Raw genomic sequence first — 22477 nt, forward strand, 5'->3', positions numbered from 1 at the left:
GATTTTGTATTTATTTATTTGAACAGTTTTATAGAGCGCGAACATGACCCTTATGGTATCAGAGCGCTGTACAAAAGTGGCGAAAGCAAGAGTAACCAGGACACAATGTTCCAGAGGGTGTAGCTAAGTAAGTCATACATTGACAAGCAAAGGGGGAAACACATCCGGTCAGGGGTTGGGGAGTTGGTTCAACCAGAAATGTATCAAAAGAGCCCTAGAGAGCGCTAACAATTTAACAGACAAGCAGTCAATAAATCGCAACAACAGAAAACAATAAGAATTAAATGCGTAGACAAAGCATGAGAACAGATTCATACTGTTAATGTTCATTCAAGGATAGCAGTTTGACAAGTTTCTTGAAGGATGCAGTGAAAGGATTGGATCTGATCTCGGGAGGCAGGGCGTTCCAGATTCTTGGAGCAAGACAGTTGAATGTACAATTGAAAGCTCTTTTATTTTTAAATTTGGGAGGTTTCAAAAGTAGGGTGGAGGTACTTCTTAGGTTCCGGCCTGCGCCCAAAAGGTTAAGCTTATTTGCCAAGTAGACTGGGGTGTTGTAGTGTATGGCTTTATGCGTCAAGCAGGCTATCTTGAAACGTATCCTAGCTTCGATAGATAGCCAATTTAGTTGCAAAAGGTCAGGGGAGATGTGGTCATGCTTTCTGGGGCCCGTGATGAGCCTGGCCGATGCAGTTTGAGTAGCTCTGAACGGGACCAAACTAGCTCAAGTCCAGCAAGGGTCACCAGTCCACATTCCAGTCTCGAGGATTATACAAGTTAAATATCCGCACATAATCTACTTGACACCGATAATGCTGTGGTGAGTGCAGAGACTCTCCTAACATTCATGCTTCAGGTGATCTGATGAATGAGTTGTTTTTTTCCATGTTGTTTGGACTCGCCCAGTGATTATGAAGTATGGGTCATTCATTTTCACTACCCTATCTCGCATTTTGAAGAGATCCATTGCTCCTACCCCACTCATTGCTCTCCAGGGCCTCTTAGAGGACTTGAGTGGGTACAGCGGCGATCTGATCGGTCCCTAGTCGGATTGGATAGATTGATTGCGAAATGGGACATTGCCCTGTCTGGAACTCTGCCGCACCACCTTCCTTGACTGTGTGGCGATCCGCCATTGATTGTTGTGCCAAACTAGAAGAGCCCATCTATGTTGCATGCGGTTTCCCTAACAAACACAAGAAAATATGGAGCAAGTGTTGGGATTACTATGGGCTGGAGCAATTGTTATGACGAAATATGTCCACTGCCCTTCTTACCTATTCTGTACCTCATAGCACCTACTGTACTGAGCCTTTTAGTGAACTGAAAAACCAATAAGTGTTAGTTTAAAAAAAATCAGACAGTTCGATCCGGACTACCACAGCCTGGATTCTTGATTTGATCACTGTGCTCATCATACTCTTTAGTGTTTTCAGTTTACTGGCTTGTATTGTCAAAAATTACAACACTAACCATGTATTTCAGGAAAGGTAAAAGTGATGTTAGTCCAACCTCGCCCCCAGACCCAGGTAACACACATTTTGAAACTAGACCAAAGAAGTGTTCAGGGGTAAGTTATATAGCAAAGCAAGAATAAAAGGGATTAAGTGTGCAGTTGTCAGTGATACGCGGTCCAGTCCAGGCAACTCTTTCAGCTTCTGATGTTACCTTGAAAAGCAAAACAGTACTTAGTACAGAGCCTTCATAAATGCTGAAACACAGCTTCTTGCTAATGTAACAACCACCTATTATACCCTGCTCTCTCTTGGGTGATCTTTTCTCATTACTTTTTCCATAGTTTGGATCACTGCTTTGATTTGACGATTCTTCTAAGTTACAAAGTAATTTGTAAACTGTTGAAGACAGTAATGATCTTTCTGCTTTAAATGTTTTTTGTTTACAGATCTTAATTATCCTGAATCTCAATAGAAACCTCCTGTTACTTCACTGGGTGGTTATACTTATTAGCAATATCTTGATATTCCACTTGTCCTACTCTATAAGTTTGTTTTTTCAACAATGCACTGAACCTTGCAAATCTCCATGTTTACCAAGTTATACCTACGAGGGTTCATGACCCTTGACGACTGATAGCTATCGTGCTCGATAATGCGCTGCATTGCACTCTGTTACTTTGTGTTGTTTAGAATTCGACTTAAAAATCGGTGACAAACTATAGCTCTAGTCTCCTTTTCTTGAATGGGTGTTGGTTTGACCCCCCGATTAAGCAGATTGACTCTAGTGTGTTTGTGTGCGTAACACACTAACCTGTTGTTTTCTTTCTTTTGCTTTGCATCTCATAAGCAGGAATGATACTGGAGTTGCTGAACTAAACATGAAGTGGTTTGAGTCCCAGGAAAAGGCGGTATTTTTAAATTAACAGGTAAATCAAACACTGATGTTGGATAGTCATGGGACTGTTAGAAACCGACTGCCTAGCAAAGCAATTAAGAATAGGAGGGAGCTTTTATAGCGTGGGCTGAACATTCAGTTTGGTGATCCCATGAGATTACAACGATCGCATTTCTTGCCAAAACATCAATGAGTACACTGAAAGCCCTCAAGAAAGATAGTCTTTTCCAAGCCAGCACTCGTAGAGGTGCCCACCACTTTAAAAGCAGCACCAGGGAACCTATGAGAGCCTGCCAGGAATTGGTGACTTAACAAAAGATACTTCTGCGATAAAGTCAGCAGAAAATTCCCACTACCCCCAATTAAAGGCACAACAAGGACACCGTGTAGAACCTTTGGACCTAGGAGTCCTCTTGAGTGGGAGACCATGACATGTACGATGCTGCATCTTTGCAAAGTGGGTTTCATCAGAGTTGTCTTCTAATCTTGACTAAGAGTTGCAAAGTTTCATCGTGAAGTTTTGCTTGGAATCTTAGGGATAACAACATTACCCTAGAATTGCCCTACCCTCCACTCCTGCCAAGGATATGAGACAGTGTTTGATGTTAAAATGCCAGATTTCTATTTTCTTTGCTTGAGAAATTAAGTGTTCTATTTATTTGGTATTTCATACATTTCCTCATATGTGGCACTTGCTGGTGATGAATTATGTTGCGTTTCCTAATAAGTATTATTAAAAACTAAAGACAATACGATTCCATGCACCATAACCTGATATGATTAGGCTTAAGTTGATATCCACGTTTCCACTGATCTGCATCAAAACCGCCGAAATAAGTGTGAATTGGCACGTTTCTCCAATGTGAACTTCTTCTCATGTGGACCCCACCTAATTATTGATGGTTGTTTTTCTTTGTGTCTATGCTTTAACGGTAGCCCTGCCCAGTTGTCTGCTAGGAATCTATTTTTCCTAGTCCTTACTCTAGATATGTCTAGTAAGCCTACTCATCTGCTTCCCTTTATATACTATTGCTCATTCTCTTGAATGTTGGCATCTTTTCTTCTTTAAGATTCAAGTAACATATATAAGCATTTATATGCATGAACATTATATTTTTGTGCTTTGTGAAATGCATATAAATGGGCCCTGTGTTTTCTTCAGCACAGAACTCGCTGTTCATGTAGCATATTTTAAAACCGACATAGGTTTGAGGGCTCTGCAATACTTCTTTCTTTTCATTTAAACATACAACTCTACTCTGATTACTGGTGTTCATGATCATTAATCATATGATAGTATATCTTGTGAAAATACAGGTTTATCTGTTAATTGTTAAATACCTGTACACTGTGGTTCCCCAGTATTGATATCTTTTAAAGATTCACAATATTGAATCGTCCCCTTCGTCACTGTGGGAGTCCCACAGTAACAGTAATAAAAGCAGTGCTAAAGCCAGAGCATTAAACTCCATTCGAAAAACCAATAGTAGTAAGTAGCCAATTCACACTGACTTAATACACCCAAACTTCAGCCAATTATAGCACAGACCCTGCAGAACCACCATACCTCAGATTTCGAGCACGAGTATAAATAAAGTAATAGAGGTATACAATTGGTGAGCCTCAACGGGGAGGAGGAAGGGTCGCATGTGAATCTATAAAATATATCAATACTGGAGAACCACAGTGTACAGGTAAGTAACTTGTTTCCTCTCCAGTATTGTATATTTATAGATTCACATGCTTGAAACAGACTAGTTAGCTGTATCCAATGAAAAATGGCAGTGGGTAAGGCGCACCATCCCACCATGGGACACAAACTTAAATACGATGAGTCAAACCACAGACACTGGAATTGTACAAAATTAAGGAGATATATAGCAAAAAATTAGGCAACCATAAGAAAAGGGCGTAAATTGGTAAACAACTACTAAACAGACAGAAGATCCATGCTTAATAGCTGCATACCTTATGAGAACAGTCTTCACTGGGTAGCCTGACCAACTGCTACATCTGCCTTACTCCAGAGATCCGGGCTGTAATGCTATGTGAAGGTATGTGTGTTTGCCCGAGTCACAGCCCTCCAGATGTCGGCTAGAGACACTCCAGCGAACAGGGCTGAGGACACTGCGACGTTTCGAGTTGAGTGAGCCTTCACCTTTGTCGCCAGCGGGCATCCAGCCTTCTCATGACAGATTCCTTTAGCTGAGAAGACCAGCAAGCAATACAAACCCACAATAAGGTTTGACCCTTACTTGAACAAGAGAAAGAAATGACCAATTGACTTGATTTTTAGAAAGATTTTGTCCTTTGCAAGTAGAATTTCAAGCAACGCTTAATGTCCAGCGAATGCAAATTTCTCCATGCAGACGTAGATGCATTGTATAAAAAAGAAGGCAGAATGACTGGTTCATTGAGGTGAAATGTTCGTGGCACCATGGGGATGAATGAAGGATTAGTGCGGAAAACTACTCTGTCTTCTAGAAACTGTACGTAAGGTTCTTTTATCGTGAAAACCTGAATCTCACTAATATGCCTGGCAGATGTAATGGCCAACAGAAATGCCGCCTTCCATGAAAGGAATTTCATTCAACACTTGAGAATAGGCTCGAATGGAGATCTCATAAGACAGTGTTCAGCTGCCAGAGCACAAAAGGAGGCTTGATAGGAGGGTAAGCTCTGAATAGACCCTTCATAAACTTTGTCACAAGCCTCTTGGACCATAAAGACAACTACCCAGAACGTCGTCTGTATCTAGAAATTGCCGCTAGGTTCATGTGCATGTGTAAGTAAGGCCTGATTTGGCGAGATGTAGTATATAGGGAAGAGTCTGTTCAGGTGTGTACGAGAAAGGATGGTAAGACTGAGAAGCATACCATGAGCAGAATATTTTCCATTTTGGTGAGCAGAATTTGAATGTAGAAGGAGCACACGCTTTTTGAAGGATAGAATTGCATTTGTCAGAAATTGTTAGAACTCCAAATTCTGCATGGTGAGGAGCCAGGCAGACAAATTGAGAGTGAATTTGCCATTGAGAGGAGATCCTTCATTGGCTGGAACTGAATGAGTGAGCACTATGATAGGTGATGAAGCTTGGTGTACCAGTACTTCCTCACCCAAGCCGGGGAGGAATAGAATGAGCAGGCACAATTCTTTTTTCATTTTCTGTAGGATCTATGGAATGAGTGGAAACGGGGGAAACGCGCAAGCGAACATCCCAGCCCATGAGAAATGGAAGGCGTTCCCCCAAGAACCTGGCTGGGAAAATCTGCTAGCAGAGAACTTGCATTTTTAGTTGAGGTATGTAGCAAAGACATCTAGGGTAGGATATCCTAAAAACTGAAAAACTTCTCTAATTGCTTGCTTGCTTTGCTGAGGGAAACGGCCCACTCGTTTTGCGCTCCTGGTACATGCTCCATTATCAATTAAATGTTGTTGGCTATCAGCCATCCCCATCCCCATATTTGTTGTGCTTTGCCTGAGAGAACCTGTGATCTTGTCTCTCCCTTTTTGAGCAGTTAGAACAGTCTGTACTGATGAGAACTGAGGAGTCTCATAACATTGGAAGAAAGGCTTGAAGACCGAAAAAGACTGCCTTAAATTTTAGGAGATTTATGTGACATAATGCTTCCTGACTGGACCACTTCCTGTGGAACTCTAAATCCTACATGTAGGTTCCCCATCCTTCCATGGAGGTGTCTGTTGTCATCACAACCTATGGCACCGGAGGCAGGAAAGAGAGTCCCTGTTAGATGTTTCCTTTGAACATCCACCAGGACATTGCCGTCTTCATCTCCGAGGTTATCGAGATCATGTCTTTGAAAGAACATTGTGCCCACTGTGCGTCGAGCTGCTCCTGAAGAGGTCTCATGCACAGGCGGCAATCAGGAATTAAAGGGATGCGGGATGAAATGATCCTGAGCATGGATTTTTATGTCCTTACAGAAACGCAGCTTTTTGAAAATAAGGATAGCGTGATTGCCTGCAAGCAAGAGATCATTTCTTCTGTGGAAAAGGCTTTTTGGCAGCTTCGTATCCAGAATTGCTTCTAGAAAAACCAGCAATCTGGAGGGACAATTTTTCCCTGTAGAGCTTGAGGTCTAGGGATTGGAAAAACTTTAGACAGGCTGTTGTGGAGTTCTTTGCCGATTGGAAGGAGGTCCCTGTGATTAACCAATTCTCTAGGTAGGGGAACACCTCAAGACCCGAACATTGGAGAAAAGCCGCCACTGGCGTCATGCACTTGGTAAATTCTCTGAGCGCTGATTTTAACCCAAAGGGAAGGACCTTGAATTGATAATTGCACCCTGCCACCTCAAACCTGAGAAACCTTAGTATTTTGGATGTGTTAGGAGGTCCAGTAGATCCCGGGAGGAGATATAGTCCCCTGTGTCCATCAGCTGCATAATCTTCTGACGAGATAGCATCCTGACGGGTTGCTTTTTGATGAACTTGTTGAATAGCATGCGATCAATTACTTGCCTCCACATCCTGACTTCAGCAAGAAGTGGGAATAGATACCTAGCTTGCACTGATTGTGTGGCAGCACCTCTATCGCTTTTTTTGAGAGAAGCAAGAAGATTTATTTTTTGAGGATTGGAAGATGCCAATGTGATGTCTTCTGTGGAGGACAATTTGGAGTCCATTGAACAAATTCCATGGTGTGCCCGTGCTGGAATATGTCTAACATCCATTTGTCGGAAGAGATGAGCTTTCATTGATTTGAGATTTTGGATAACGTGTGATCAAATTGAAGTAGGACTGCGGTGACAAGGGCCAGAGGTCTGTTGGCATCCGGAGATTTTCCTCCTGCTTATGGGCGCCAACGCCCTGGCAGTCTGGAATATGTGCACGTTGCGGTTGGCCTGTAGGACTGAGCTGCATATTGCGAGCGAAAACCTTGCTGGAATTGAGATCGGGAGATATATAGGCCTCTACGCCTGCCCCACAAGCGCTAGAACTGCCTCTGCTGCAAGTTACCTAGTGACTTAACAGTGTCTGTATCACACTTAATCGACTGCAAAGTGTCGTCGACGTGTTTCCCAAAAAGGTTCTCTTCGTCAAAGGGCATGTCCAGAATCTTGGCCTGAACCTTTGGGCTGAATGAAGTTGCTTTAAGCCAACCTTGGTGTTTTAATACCGTTGGTCCAGCCATCTGCCTGAAGGCTGTGGAAGAAACATCCATGGCCACTGTAGGAGGCTGGCTCAGGATATGATGCACACCTACTGATGATGCACCCTGTACTGAGTCCAGGCAACCCTTAGTGATAGTATAAGTGGTCCCTGATAACCAATGATCCCTACGGGTAGCTGTGGAGAGCAGCTAAGGCTTATTCCGGAGGTTGTAAAGCAGGTGCATTTACCACACAAGTTAGTTAGTGAAGCTTTACACAAGAAATAACTACACCAGTTTTAGACAAATACAGTAGTATTTATTACACACCAACACTAAAAGTACTTTGGTATATCTCCTACCTGGAGATATCAATATACAATTAATATAACGTGAAAAGATGTGAGTAAGTACTTAAAAACATTTGGCCCCCTATGAAGGGACCAAACCACATACTAAAAAAATTGAATACGAGGTGAGTACCCAACCAAGACTCCCACCACAGGATCTATAGGACTGGGGAAGCACGGAACCACCACCGTAAGTTACTAGGAGACCATAGGCGCCCGTATGCAGAGATGATACCCTGGAACCGTGTCCATGGAAGAACATAGGAAAGTCGCAGTTGGAGTTTTGTGGATTCAAGGGCCTTCCTAGAGGACCCTGAGGAAACATGTTGGAACCAGGGAGGTTGGAGAGCACCCTCACCCTTGGATACCCAGAGGAGCCAATACCTACACCAGGGAAGTCAATGGGGAGCCTCGGCTGTCCAGCTGCTACAGTGACCCCTGTACCAGGTCGGTGGAATCCAGGTGTGGATTCTGGACGAGGAGTACCTGTGGAGAGAGGAAACAGAATCCAAGCCACCCAGTGTTGCCCAGAAGGTGCAGGAGCACGTTTCCAAACCTTCTCAGGGGTACTTCAGTTTAGGACGGAGGCCTTGAAGATGCAGCTGTGGAGTCTAGGCGATGCTGTACGAGCACAGAAGCCACGAGGTGTCCCACGTTGGTAGATGGATTGCAGGAGGGTCAGTGGCCAGCAGGACCACAAACAAGCCTTGCCTAATGCAACAGATGTGTTGTAGGAGAAAATGCAGAGATGCAGACCAGCAAGGTCTGAGGGACACCAAAGGTAAGTCACAGCCAGCCCTCAGAAAGCAGAAGAGCAAACAGAAATCGAAGGAGACCCCACAGGGATCCTCCAGCAGCAGGCACAGAGAGTCACAGGGAGACCTCGACAGTACGCGGAAGATGGAGGCCTGCATCACAGGTGATGCAGTGAGTATGTCACTTTTGCAGCTGCGTGACGCACGAGGCTGTGCCTTCTTGGAGCTCGAAGATCTTTGGGTTGGAGATTCAACAAGCCTTGGCAACAGCAGACAGAGGTGGGGTACAGGGACACAGTGCCGGTAGCTTCACGAGGAATTACAGCCTTCCAAGTTACATGGAAGACTAGTCAGGCCTCTGGAGAGCCACCAAACCACCACCTGTGTTGCAGAGACTGGAAGTGTCCGTGGGACAGCAGGATCCACAATCTGGTCATCGTAGTAAAGGTGCCTACGGTTGCAGGGGAGTGACTCTTTCACTTCAAGGGAGATTCCTTATTTCTGTCCTTGATGCACACAGAGTCCTTGTGACTCAGAAGAATGCATGGCCACAGAGGTTACAGGGTCTTGGAAGAGTACGGAGACGAAGTTGCAGTAGGAGCCTTCATACTAGAAGCAGTCTTGTCGTAGTTCCTGGCTCAATCCAGCAGCAGAGCAGAGCGTCCAGAAGCAAGAGAGTGTTGTAGAAGAATTCTGCCTACGAGTGTTGCAAAGAAATCCTTGTTGAGATGAATTTATGGAAACCACCCTCACAGGAGCCTTTGGGTAACCCAGAAAGAGTTTTGGACACTTCTGCGGTGACCCACCTATTACGGGTGGAGGGGGGCAGGGAAGCTACTCTGGTGGACTGACCAGTCAGATGCTCCCATGGGCCTCTGCCTCTCTTAGATTCAAGATGGCAGAATCAAGCAGCCACCTGGTGGAGCTCTGGGCACCTACTGGGGGAAGAACTGGACATGAGGGTGGTCACTTCCCTGTCCTTTGTGTAATTTCACGCCAGAGCGGAGCCAAGGATTCCTGCACAGAATCAAACTGGTTTATACAAGGAGGGCACCATTTGTGCCCTTCAATGCAGTCTGGTGGTGTCCTGAAGCACCCCCCACCCTAGCCCAGAGACACCTAATTCTAAAGGAGGTGCTTACACCTCTCTTCTACAGGAAATACTTTGTGCTGCCTTCCCCTTCCCGAGTTAGGCTCTTCAGCAGGAGGGCAGAACAGTGCTTGGGGTCGGCAGCAGCACTGGCTTGCACGCAGACCCTGCAAGGCTACACAGGTAGACATGGGGGTACTCTAAGGAGTCCCCAAGTACATGATATCATGCAACTAACACTGGAACTGGTATAGTTGCATGATTCCAACACGTTTGATACCAAACATGACTGGGTTCGGTGAAGCCATTATGTAGTTGGACATCTCGACTTGGCCAGTGTCTTCTACATACCTTAAAATGGCTACACCACACTTGAAAAAGCTCCTCATGCAGTGGCACCCTCACACTTACAACCATGCACCCTGCCCTTAGGCTCAAAGGCCTACCTTAGGAGTAACTTATAGGTTTTAAGCGCAGTGACCGGGAAATAGGGTAAACCTTATAACTAAAGTGAAATGTACATGCACCATATCACGCAGGTTGTAATGGCAAACCTGCAGGCAAAGTTTGCATGGGTTCCCATGGGTGGCATAATACATGCTGCAGCCCATGGGAGACCCCTGGTGTACCAATGTCCTAGGTACCTCACTACCATATACTAGGGACTTACACCAGTATGCTAATTGTGGGGTGTACGAAGTACTTACCAGTCAATTAAGAGGAGAGAGCAACGACACTGGGGTCCTGGTTATCACAATCCAAGAGTACTACAATTTAAACACACTGACAACAGGCAAATAGTGGGGGCACCTATGTCAGAAAGATCCTACTTTCCTACAACCACATCTACAATTTCGTAATAGGCCTGTTCACCTTCTGCTAGGATCTCTCTCTCGCCTCTTTCTTCATGTCCTCTAGGATATACTTCAACAGAGATGAGATATCAGACCACATCAGTCGGTTGTATCTCCCAAAGATAGCCAGAGCATTGGAGGCTCTGACTGAAGTAGCGGCAATCACATCAAACCTCTTGCCTATATTATCAAGCCTGCTGCCTTCCTTATCTGGAGGAGCTGTGCAAGAAGAGGAAGGATTGTTTGCTCTTCTCTGATCAGCGTGCATGATGACAGAGTCCATTCTATGGTGACCAATAAGACATGTAGGGGAACCCTCAGGAGCCTTGTACTTTTTGTCCAGCTTTGGAATCACAGCTGCCACAGTTGCTGGTGTTGTCCTTAATTTTAGGCCTTCCTGTCATATGCAATCAATAAAAGGAATAGCAAGAGTGGTGCATTGTGTTCTTGCTTTAAAATCATAGAGGAAGCACTCCGTTGGTTTAGCAGGCATATGAAGGTCAAATCGCTTAGATGCTCTCTCAAGGAGGTCGTGGAAATTGCCAATATCCACAGGCTGAGAATCCGCTGCTGAAGGGGTAGGAGACTCTGGCATTGGTGTAACGTAATCATCCCACTCATCATTGACATTGGGATCCGCCTGGAGCTCCACCTCTTCTAACTGCTGATCATCACTGTACTGGAAAGTATCCGGAATAGATATTGGAGGCGGCATAGGTCTGTCTTTTTGCGGCCTAGGCATGCTCTGCAGAGCAGGAGTAGTGTCAGGTACTTCTCGTTTCAGTGGGGGCTGCTGAGTGAAGTTGGCATCAGGGAACCCTTTTGTATTCAAGTTAGCCTGGCTGATGAGGGGAGTTACCTAGAAACCGGTCCCAGGATGCAATTTTACAGTCCAGGGAAGACCTGGCTTGGCAGTTTGGGCTGAACTGTTCCCATGAGGCACAGGCTCAAGACTGATTTGCATATGAGGGGTCTGACCTGAGGTGGTGAAGTGAACTAAAGAATGGTGATGGATCATGTTACCTTCCTCTCAAGCGGGATCGCAACTTTCTCGGTGTCGCATGCCAGGTCACTAGCCACTTTAGGGACTGCTCCCTCAAAGCCTTCGGCGCCATGGCCCGGTAATCGGAGCACAACTTGGAGTCATGGTCGTGCTCCAAGCACCATAAACACACAAGGTGAAGGTCCGTTACTGATATGGAGTAGTGGCAGATCCTACAGGGTTTGAAATCTGCCTTATGGGATGACATCCTGGACACACAGGGAGTTGGAGGACTCTGAAAGCTTGAAAAAAGCCTGTCAAAAACTGAGGGTTAGCTCTTCTCTTGGATCTGCGCTGGCTGGCACAGAAAGAAAAGAACTGACATCAGTGCGCCAAGGTGGCACCTATATAGGTGACGTGGACATCACTTCCTGTGTGGACGATGACACCACCGGAAGCCGACATACGCCACCTATCGGCACGCAGGGGTACTGTTCATGAAAAATCTTTCGAATCCAGCCTGACGCCTGGGGAAATTCAGAGGTAAGGAATTTGCGGCTAGAAGTCTCTATCAGATCGACGGTGCCCTCTTCCTCGATGTCGTGGCTATCATCGATGTTGAACCAGCCCTTGATGGTAAGCAAGTAGGTGCTACACTTTGTCTCAATGTTGATGTCCTCAGCGTAGAACGCAGACGTTTCTCACCAGACCATCTTCTTTTGGCTCTCCCTCTCCGGGGAGTCCTCAGATGGTGAGATATGGGCACTGGTAGATGGAACAGTCTTGCCTTGCTCCTCAAATGTCTCTCTATCTCTCTCTCACTTTCTGTCCAGGAAGGGAATCTTGCCTTCACCTGACCATTCAGGTGAATCGTCTCTCACTCCCTCAAAGTATGTCTGGAGAGGGCCTTGCAATGGCGACGTGTTAGGGTATGAAAGTCTGTCAAACGGAGGATTCAGATCATGTGTGCTGCTGCGTTTGCCATTTTATTTACCACATTCTGGGTATTTCGCAAAACGTGATGGCATTTTGGGAAAAGTTATATATTTCCAGTCAGAAAATAGCAGAGATACTCTCTGCCCTAAAGAACGTCGTCTGAATCACTTTTTGGAACAATAAAGTGAAAATGTTTGAGAGAAAACCTTAAAAAGACAGAGCTCTGTTCAAGGATTAGGTCAGGAGGAGACAGAAAAAAACTGGCTCCAGAAAATCTTACCTCTACGAACCGGTAGGTGACACTGATAAACTCCGTGTTGGCGTACTTCACATCAGATGTGCCGTGTGCGGTGCTTATGTAGGCACCACCTCAGGGAGCTGACCTCAGTTTCTTTAGGTGACTATACCTGCCTCAGAAGTACGGAGCCATGTCAGAAGGCTGATCGACTGGAGTGCAGAAAGTTAGAAACAGGGAGGCTGGGAGGGTGGTAAGGAATCTGTGGCTAGATAGTGTCTACCAGATAAGGCATTACCGACATCTGATAGAGACTTCTAGCCACAGATTCCTTACCTTAGAATTCATACTAAAGCAAAACTGGTACAGACCAAAAAGTCCTAAAGGTCCAAACAGGCAAAGGGTCATGACAGATCTGACTCTCAAGGCAGTAGTGTTTGATGAACATGTTCAAGGATGCCCACGTAGCAGCCTGATAGATGTCCAGGAAGCAGTGGTCTTAGCTTTGAGTCTGGTTTGAATGAGCATGCAAGCCCACAGGGAGTTGCTTCTTGGGCAATGGATAGCAGATCTTACTGCAGAGTACAAACCATCTGGAAATGGTCTGTTTCGGCAATGCTTTCTCCTTCTTTGCTCCAGTGAATCCATGAAACAGCTGAATGTCCACCCGGAATTCTTTGGTGTGATGGATGTAGAATGGCAATCCTCTTTTCAGGTTCAAGCAGTGGAAACCCTCCTCCTCCTTGGAGGGATCAAGTGGAGCAATAAAGGAAGGCAGCGTGATGCTTTGGTTGACCTGTAAAGGTGTCCCCACCTTTGGCAAAGTTTGTCTGAGAAAAAGTTGGTGTATGGAGTTAGTCAAAAGCACCTGGAGCTCACTGCCTTTCCTGGCCGATTTGATGGTCATCAAGAAGACTGCCATGATTGTTGGAAGTCTTAGGGGGCAACTATGCATGGGTCCAAAGGGGTGAACACAATAAGAGAGTTAAAACCAAATTAAGGTCCCACTGAATGTTGAAGACCTTCTAGAAAACGTGTCACAACAGGTGACTTAAACTTTAAGGGTTGATCCAGCACCCACAAAAAAGCAGAGATGGGTGAAATATACCCTTAACTGTGCCCAGAGCAAGGCCTTGCCGAACTAATGAAAAAACAAACAGCAACACTTTGGACAAGAGTGCAGGAAGAGAGTCTTTTTTTAATTTTTTTATTTCAGCTTGATGAGAACATGACAAGGCAAATGGTTAAACAATCATGGCAATCAGTACAAAAAATGAGTATACTATGCAGATATAGTTACAACAGCAGAGTTGGATAGGTCAGACACAGTAGGTGGGGAAGAAAAACAGAGAGAGAAAAAAAAAAAAGAAAAAAAAGAAATTGAAATGTTAATTGTTATACCAATCCGAAAAAGGCGCCCATATCCTCAAACCCCTCTCATGCCTCCTCCTACCACTTTTTAAAAACACAGCTGATTCCAGATTATAGAGAGCAAGAATTCTTGCTCCCCAATTCAGAAAGGTTGGAGGTAACGGGTTAATCCAGTCAGAAGTTATACATAAACGAATTAGAGACATTGCAATGCAGAGAAGGGCAGACTCAGAAAATAATCTATCAGAGCGTAAATCAGTCTCACACCCCGTTATTACTAGTTCAGGAGAAAGTGCTACCTGAATGTTAAGGGAGCTATTAATAAACAGTTGGACATCTTTGAGAAATGTATATAGTTTGACACAAGAAAAAAACATGTGTACATCGTTGGCTGCTGACAGGCCACAACTTTGACAACCCTGAACACCACTGCCTCCCCATTTTGAAATTTTGGCAGGGGTAAAATACAAATCGAACAGAGCCATATAGCTTTGAGGACGTAAACTCCCAGAAATCAATACATCATTAGAAAGATCCAAGGCATGAGTAATATCTATATCACTTTTACCAAACTTAACTTCTAATTTTGCCTTCTGAGAGGAAAGATCGTCGGGAAGGCCTGTTAGTAAATTTTGATAAAGGGCACCTATTCGAACCCTCCTTAAAATTAGATCCATAAGAGTATTTTTAATAAGTGCGGTAGGGGTATTATTGAGATGACCTATATAGCTGCGTAACAGCAGGTACTTAAAAAAATCGTGTGAGACCAATCCATACTTGTCTTTTAAGAATACAAAAGAGGCCATATTGCCCTCATAAAGTAGGTCCCCCAATGTAAGAATACCGTGGGATCTCCACCTAATTGTAACCGAATCTTGAAAAATTGAGGGTAGAAGCCTAGTGGCAGCCAAAGGTGTGTAAAAATAAATTTTAGGTATTAACCATTTCCGACTAACCTTCCTCCAGACTGAATGCATAGCTGAAATAACCTTAAACTTGGTCTTTTTATAGTAGCTGGGTTCAAGAACCATAAGAAGAGACCCCTTGGCCTCTTGTCCTAATCCAATCTCAAAAATAGAGGGACTATATGGTGAAGGAAGTGAGGCTCGTGAGCCAAAAAGTGGGAAAGCCAGATGTTAAAGTAAGGCGGCCCAATTATATAACAGAAGACTAGGGACTGACCACCCAACTCTGTCCAATGGTAGGACCATCCATTTAGCAGCCCTATGAGGCATACGATAACTCCACAAAAACCTATTACAACATCTTTCTGCACTGCTAAGACTAGACTGGGAAAATTCAAGAGGGATGGTCCTAAAAATATACAAAAATTTCGGCAAAATCAACATCTTTAATACATTCCTCCTACCAAATAAAGAAAAATGTAAGTTGTCTAACCTGCGCAAAGTAGAATTGGCGATATCTATAATAGGTAAAATATTCATATCAGGTAGCTGATCTACTGCAGCCGAGATTTTAACCCCCAAATACATTGCACTTTGCATGACTGGTAGGTCCGAGGGTGCAATAGTTGATGACTGGATAATCTGGGTTTCCTGCACATTAAGTTTATACCCAGAAAGTCGGCCAAAGGAGTGCGCGAGGGTCTTGATGGCCAAAAACGAAGATGACACATTGCTGGTTATAACTATGATGTCATCGGCATATGCCAGCGCTTTGAAATCAACCGCATTAATCTTGACAGGCACGATATTGCAAGAAAGCTCTAATTTATTTAAAAAAGGATCAATATAAAGAGCAAATAAAAGGAGCGAGCAGGGACAACCCTGTCTTGTGCCCCTATTTATCTCAAATGGCCTTGAAAGCGTCCCTGAAATTGACAAAGTTGCATGGGGGCGATAAAGAGTGATTGTAGGGCATGTACAAAGTTAGGGGAGAACCCCTTCCACTGAAGAACCCTCCACAAAAAATCCCAGGCAACCCTGTCGAACGCCTTTTCGGCGTCCAACAGGATTGCTCCGAGGGGGGAGTGGGTGGCTTGGGCCCAATCCAGAAGAGCAATAACACGGCGGACGGGGATAAATCCGTGTTGCTGAATAGAGACTAATGGGGATATGACCAAAGCTAATCTAGCCGCCATTTATCAAAGAAATCAGACGAAATGAGGCGGGATCCAGCTCGGGTTTACCTTTTTTTTTAAAACAAAATAATAGTTGTAAAACGCCAAGAATCTGGAATACTACCAAGCTGGGCGTCTCTGAGGGTCGTTAAAAGGTCCTCCTGAATCTCTGAACGGAATGTGCTGTAGAATTCCAACGGAATAGAATCAGGACCCGCTGCCTTACCACTAGCCAATGAATTTAATGCTAATTCCACTTCATCCCATACAATGGGTGCGGCAAGAACCGTATTTTGGTAATCCGAAATTTTGGCTGTATTGAGTTCCTCAATAAAAGCACCAAATTCGAAATCTATAGTATGGGAGGTGACTTCCTCGGTATATAAGGAGCGATAAAATTCAGAGAAAACTGACACGACCCCATCAGGGGTATCATGAATAGCCCCCAAAGGATCCTGAATCCTAGTAATACGGTTAGCTAAACCACGCTGCTGAAGCCGCTTGGCGAGGACCCGCCCAGATTTCTCACCATACTCGAACATTGTCGAGCGGTACTGCAGATATTTAGCCGCGAGGTCTTGACCAAAGAACTCAAGCAAAGAGGCTTTAATTCGTGCAACCTGCGTCTGAATAGGAAGTACATCCCCACCCTCCCTAATCGTGCTTGTAAGCAAACCTTCAGCGCTACGTAATTCGTCGATCCGAACCTTAGTTTGATCCTGTATTTGCTTCTGACGAAAAAATTAGAAGCTTTTGGTCTCTCCACGGACAGCGGCCTTAAATGAGTCCCAAACTATGTTACTGGGAGCAGAGCCTCTATTAATATTCAAAAATTCAATTGCCCATGGCCGCAAATGGTCTAAATAATTTGTATTGAGTAGCAATTTTCGCTCAAAAGTCAAGGGTCTAGGGATTCTTGCAACAGCTGGTGTAGTGCATTTCATAACCAAAATATTGTGGTCCGACATAATTCTAGGGAAAATTGCAATTGATGAGGTGAGTGCCAATTGACCAGACACAAAAAAATAATCCAATCTGACCATTTTCTTATGGGGGGCAGAAAAGTAGGTAGAGCCGTCTTTATCTTTACAATAACGAAACCATAAATAATGTTCTTGGACAAGGGCTAGCAGAGCTCTATAAACTCTAGGTTTTTGGCCCAGGTAGGTCTGCCCTCCAGTTAAGTTGAAATTAGCTGACAAATTAATGTTGAAGTCCCCACAAAGACAGATGGGCTGGGGCCATAAAGCCAATTCAACATTTAAGAAGTCTAGAAGTACAGGGTCGTCCAGATTTGAATTATACACGGTACAGACTGTCAGGGTTGAGCCATTAATCAAGAGCTGCGCAATTGCCCACCGCCCCCAGCATCTTGGCTAAATCTTAAGCATGAGCCTATCCCACGTTTCATTAAAATAGCCATCCCCTTATCATAGAGGTCTGGTGGGAACACACTATCAGATCAAATCCAGGAATTTTGAGACATTCTCTATTGTTCCAAGGGACGTGAGTTTCCTGCAAGCAAATTACCTCTAGATGAAGAGCATGAATAACCCGTACAAATAAGGCTCGCTTCTTCCTATTATTCAGACCACAAACATTCCATGAAGCAATAGAAATTTTATCCGTTGTCATTAGAAATTTTAAAGAAAAACATCACAATTTTAATAATTCGCTGATTTAAACCAAGATTGCCATGATTAAAATTTTTTATTTCAAGCTTATTTTTTGAATGCGCCCTAAACCCACCTACCCAACCACCCCACACCCCTGCTGAACCACCCCATCCCCCATGCCCAAACTACCCCCTGAACAAGGCAGGGATCAAGATCCCGGTGATGGAGAAGCCGGTATGAGCAGGAAACCCCCCCAGGAGTCGCTGCCAATTCCCCCCCCAAAATAAAAAATTCCATCTAGTAGCTAAAGAGAAAGATATATCATTGTAAACGTCAAGTTACAAACAATTACATTAAACATTCATTGTAATGTAGCCAAATATACTTTAGCTTGGATTTCAGACTCAAAAAATCTAGTCTGGCCTTGAAAAATAATTTTAAGTTTAGAGGGAGAAAGCAAGAAAACTTGTGCCCCCTTAGACTGAAAAGGAGCGATCAGCTGGCGGAGCTGCCACCTCCGCTCTACCGTGGCTGGACAAAAGTCCGGTCTAACAAAGAACTGACAGCCCTTTCCAGACCTTTGCCTATCAGGCCTGGCTAGATCATAAATCCTTTCTCTGGCTAAAAAATTAGGCAGACAGATTAAAATGGCGCAAGGTCTATTGTCAGTCTGACCCAAACGATGCTTTAGTTTGAAGGGGAAACGGTGGGCACGCTGGATCTCCAGCCGCCAGTCCCATTCCTTCACCTCTGGAAATGCTTCCGTAAATAAGTCGATGACAAACTGGCGGATGTCAGAACCTTCCATGCCCTCGGGAACCCCCAAAATTCTTAGATTGTTTCTTCGTGCCCGATTTTCCATGTCGACCAGTTTCCCTTGAATGTCAACCCTCTGCGACTGAATTGCATCAATGGTGGATTTGTGAGTCACTAAGTCATCTTCAAGCGTAGAGATCCGAGTTTCTGCTTCAGTGACTCTAGATGCAATATCCGTACAGGTCTTGATTACTCTGCGCAGAGAGTTTTGGACCCTGCGACACGCCCCTTGCACGCGGGCATTCTCCTGTCGCGTCTCCTCATGGTGGGCCATTATTGTTTGATAAATTATAGCCAATGACATTTCACCGGGAGGGGGGCCGGATTTGGATTCCAGAGGGTGGGGTGCTGGATCTTGAGAAGTGCCTTGGGGTATTGACTGTACGGAAAAAGAATAGTCCCATGCCAATGAACCAAGGATCTATAGAAGCCCTACCTCTAAAGGTGCCAATGGAATTCAAGGCATCGTTGGTTCGCCAGTCGCCCATATCGCTGCCCTCATCCTCTGTCCAGTCTTTGTCCAATCTGATGTCCTCACCCGAGGAGCCCGTATGTTCAGATAGTGAGAAAAAATTATCACCATCTATATCAACATCAGCAGCAGCAGAGGGAACAGAAATCTGCGACAAAGCAGTGTGAGGAGCATGGGAGCCAGCCATTTGTGAGCTAGGTACGAGGGCGGATGGAACTACATCTCCCAGCATCCCCTGTGAAGGTACGTCCAAACCCGGACCCAGGGCGGCCTCTGAGCAGGGAGCCACCGCCACCAGAGTGCCAACCGGTTGCTCCGCATCACCATGGAGAACCGAGGCCGAAGATGTCCCCCCTTCACCGCAGCCACCCGTCACAACGGGAGAGGGAGAGGGAGAGGAAGAAGCAGCCACCGCATCCGCGGCTGAGGAGCCGGCTGCAGGAGGAGCAGGAGGAACACCAGAAGGGCTCGGATTGCCCCAGCCGGCCAAACTCACCCGCATTTGAACATTGCAGGAACCGGGGCCGAAGGCTTGGAGATTCTGCTGGCTGTAATGGTAGCCGCCTGAGTCTTTCTGGGGACATCTGCAGCCGGCGCTGACGCTGGAGGTGAAGGGTGAGCCGAAACTGGCGCCTGTGCCCCTGCTGCAGACCTCGCAGTGGCCCGAGCAGGGACCCGCGAATGACTCATCGGGGGCATCCCAGGAAACGGAGCAGGCTGATAAGGCTGGGGGCGCCGCTCAAGGCAGTACGCAAACAAGCTAACACCGGGAGAGCGGCGCGCCGAGATCCGAGACTGAAGATCACGGCGTAAGCACCAAAGCCGCCAAAGCAACATCCGTCAGGTAAGGACTTCGCGGTATAGAAACATCAAGATTGGCAGCTCCTGATGGGGGGAGAGGACGCTAGCACCGGCTCACTCGGCCAGGAAGAGAGTCAACATGTTTTTTAAAGCACCAAGCAACAAACCTGTCCTAGCGGCAGACATATACGTTCTTTGTGTAGAGACTCCTGCTGCCAAGATGACTTCAAAGACTTCAGGAGGGAGAGTGATGACTTTCAACTGCCGCTGTTCAATCTCCACACATATAGACGGAGCGTGCGGAGGTTCAGGTGCAGAATGCTGCCTTGTTGCTGCAACAGGAGATCCTCCAGAAGGGGCAGTATGATTGGAGGGCGGATACTCATGCTCAGGAGTTCAAGATACATACTTTCCATGCCCAATCCAGAGCCACAAGGATGACTTGGGCCGAGTCTATCCTGATCTTTAGAACTCAGGGCAGAAGAGGTATCGGCGGGAAGGTGTGCAGGAGTCCTGAGTCCCACTCTAGACAAACTGCATCTCCGAGCAAGAACCGCCTATGAAATTCAAACACGCTGAAGTGCTGACATTGCGCATTCTCAGTAGTGGTGATTAGACCTAACCAAAGTTCACCCCAGTCAGGGAAGAGACACTGCACCACCTTTGGATGTAGACGTCATTCATGATCCGCAAAGCATTGACGGCTGAATTTGTCCTCCCTGACAATCAGAGACTGCGTCAGGTGTTGTACAACCAGGAAAATGTCCAGATGTTCCAGACATTTCCAGAGACACAAAGCCCCCTGGCACAGGGGGCATGACCCTGCCCGCCCTGTTTTTTGCAGCACCATGTGTCAGTGGTGTTGTCCGTGAATGCCTGAATCAGCATCCCTTGAATGAATGGAGGTCAGCTTTCAATGCCAAGCGAATCGCTCTCAACTCCAACAAGTTGATGTGGATCTGAGACTACGCCGGAAACCAGAGTCCTCTGATCGCCACCTCTCCCAGATGGACACCCCTACCCATCAGTGACACATCTGTCACCACTGTGAGATCTGGGTGGGGAAGGAAGAGGGGTCTGCCGCTGACCCAATTGCAGTTTGTTAACCACCAGTGCAAGTCTTTTGCAGTTCCCTTCGAAAACCTGGATCAGGGCGGAGAGATTCCCCAGATGCTGCACTCACTGGCACTTAAGGTTCCACTGCAGAGCCCATTTATGCCAGTGTGCATGCTTTACAAGCAGGTTACTGGAGGCCATGCGACCCAACAGCCTCAGAATCAGTCTCACAGTATTCCAGGTTAGAGGCTGCAACATCAGTATCACAGCCTGAGTATTATGAAGTTGCTACTCAGGAGGATAGGCTTGTTATTGCACTGTGTGGAGAATGGCACAAATGAAAGGGAGCATCTGACAGGGAGTCAGGTGTGACTTTGGCACATTGCAAACACAAGGAGATGATGGACAGACACTCACCCCCAATCACAGATCTGAGTTGAATCCATCATAATTCTTTAGCTCACTTCCCCACCTCAGTTCAGACTCAGCTATATGCAAATCAGTCTTGACTCTGTGCCTCTTAGTAACAGTCCAGCCCAAACTGCAAAGCCAGGTCTTCCCTGAACCAGAAACAAGCATTCTGGGACCGGTTTCTGGGTAACACCCTTTATCAGCCAGGCTAGCTTGAATCCAGTGGCAAAGTGAGCAAGGGACCCACGACTGGGCATACCCTGCCAACTTAGGGCGAACAAAGCAAACACAAGGAGATGATGGACAGAACGCTGAAACTTTTCAGACACTCACCCCCAGTCACAGATCTGAGTTGAACCCATCATCATTCTTTAGCTCACTTCACCACCTCAGTTCAGACTCAGCTATATGCAAATCAGTCTTGACCCTGTGCCTCATGGGAACAGTCCAGCACGAACTGCCAAGCCAGGTCTTCCCTGAACCGGAAACAAGCATCCTGGGACCGGTTTCTGGGTAACACCCTTCATCAGCCAGGCTAGCTTGAATCCAGTGGCAAAGTGAGCAAGGGTCCCACGTCTTGGCATACCCTGCCAACTTAGCGCGAACAAAGCAAGCACAAGGAGATGATGGACGGAGTGCTGAAACTTTTCAGACACTCACCCCCAGTCACAGATCTGAGTTGAATCCATCATCATTCTTTAGCTCACTTCACCACCTGAGTTCAGACTCAGCTATATCAAATCAGTCATGAACCTGTGCCTCATGGGAACAGTCCAGCCCGAACTCCCAAGCCAGGTCTTCGCCACATTGCCATCAAATGCAGGAGGTCCGCTCTAGTATGAAGGTGGGTGACAAGTGCCTGGTGTGAGCCTGCCTTCAACCATTAGTTGAGGTAGAGGGAGACTGGAACCACTGATCTCTGCAGGTGAGCTTTGAATAAAGCCATCACTTTCGTGAATACCCATAGGGTGCTGGTAAGGCCAAATGGGAGCACAGCAAACTGAAAGAACTCATGGTCCATCGTGAGGCGCAGGTTACTCTGTGGGCCGGCAGGACGAGTATATGGAAAAATGTGTCCTGCAAGTCGAGCTAAGGACCTGAGCTAACATGAGGTGTCCCGGACACTAGCATCAGCGTGTTCCTCATACCAGTTATCCTTGGCCAATAGGGGGGAAGGATAGCAATAT

General features: G+C 45.9%; 1 protein-coding gene and 1 long non-coding RNA gene across 2 annotated transcripts in view; one reads left to right on the plus strand and one right to left on the minus strand.

Moving 5' to 3' along the window:
- MEIOB (meiosis specific with OB-fold) overlaps nt 1-22477 on the minus strand; it is an 877351-nt gene that overhangs the window by 301642 nt on the left and 553232 nt on the right. The window lies entirely within an intron of this gene.
- LOC146796686 (uncharacterized) overlaps nt 1-22477 on the plus strand; it is a 221305-nt gene that overhangs the window by 194577 nt on the left and 4251 nt on the right. The window contains exon 3 of the long non-coding RNA XR_014969655.1: nt 2308-2383. This is a non-coding gene — a long non-coding RNA (uncharacterized LOC146796686). The remainder of the gene's footprint in view (nt 1-2307; nt 2384-22477) is intronic.

This window comes from Triturus cristatus, chromosome 10 (genome assembly GCF_964204655.1).
Source record: "Triturus cristatus chromosome 10, aTriCri1.1, whole genome shotgun sequence".
Classification (NCBI taxonomy): domain Eukaryota; kingdom Metazoa; phylum Chordata; class Amphibia; order Caudata; family Salamandridae; genus Triturus; species Triturus cristatus.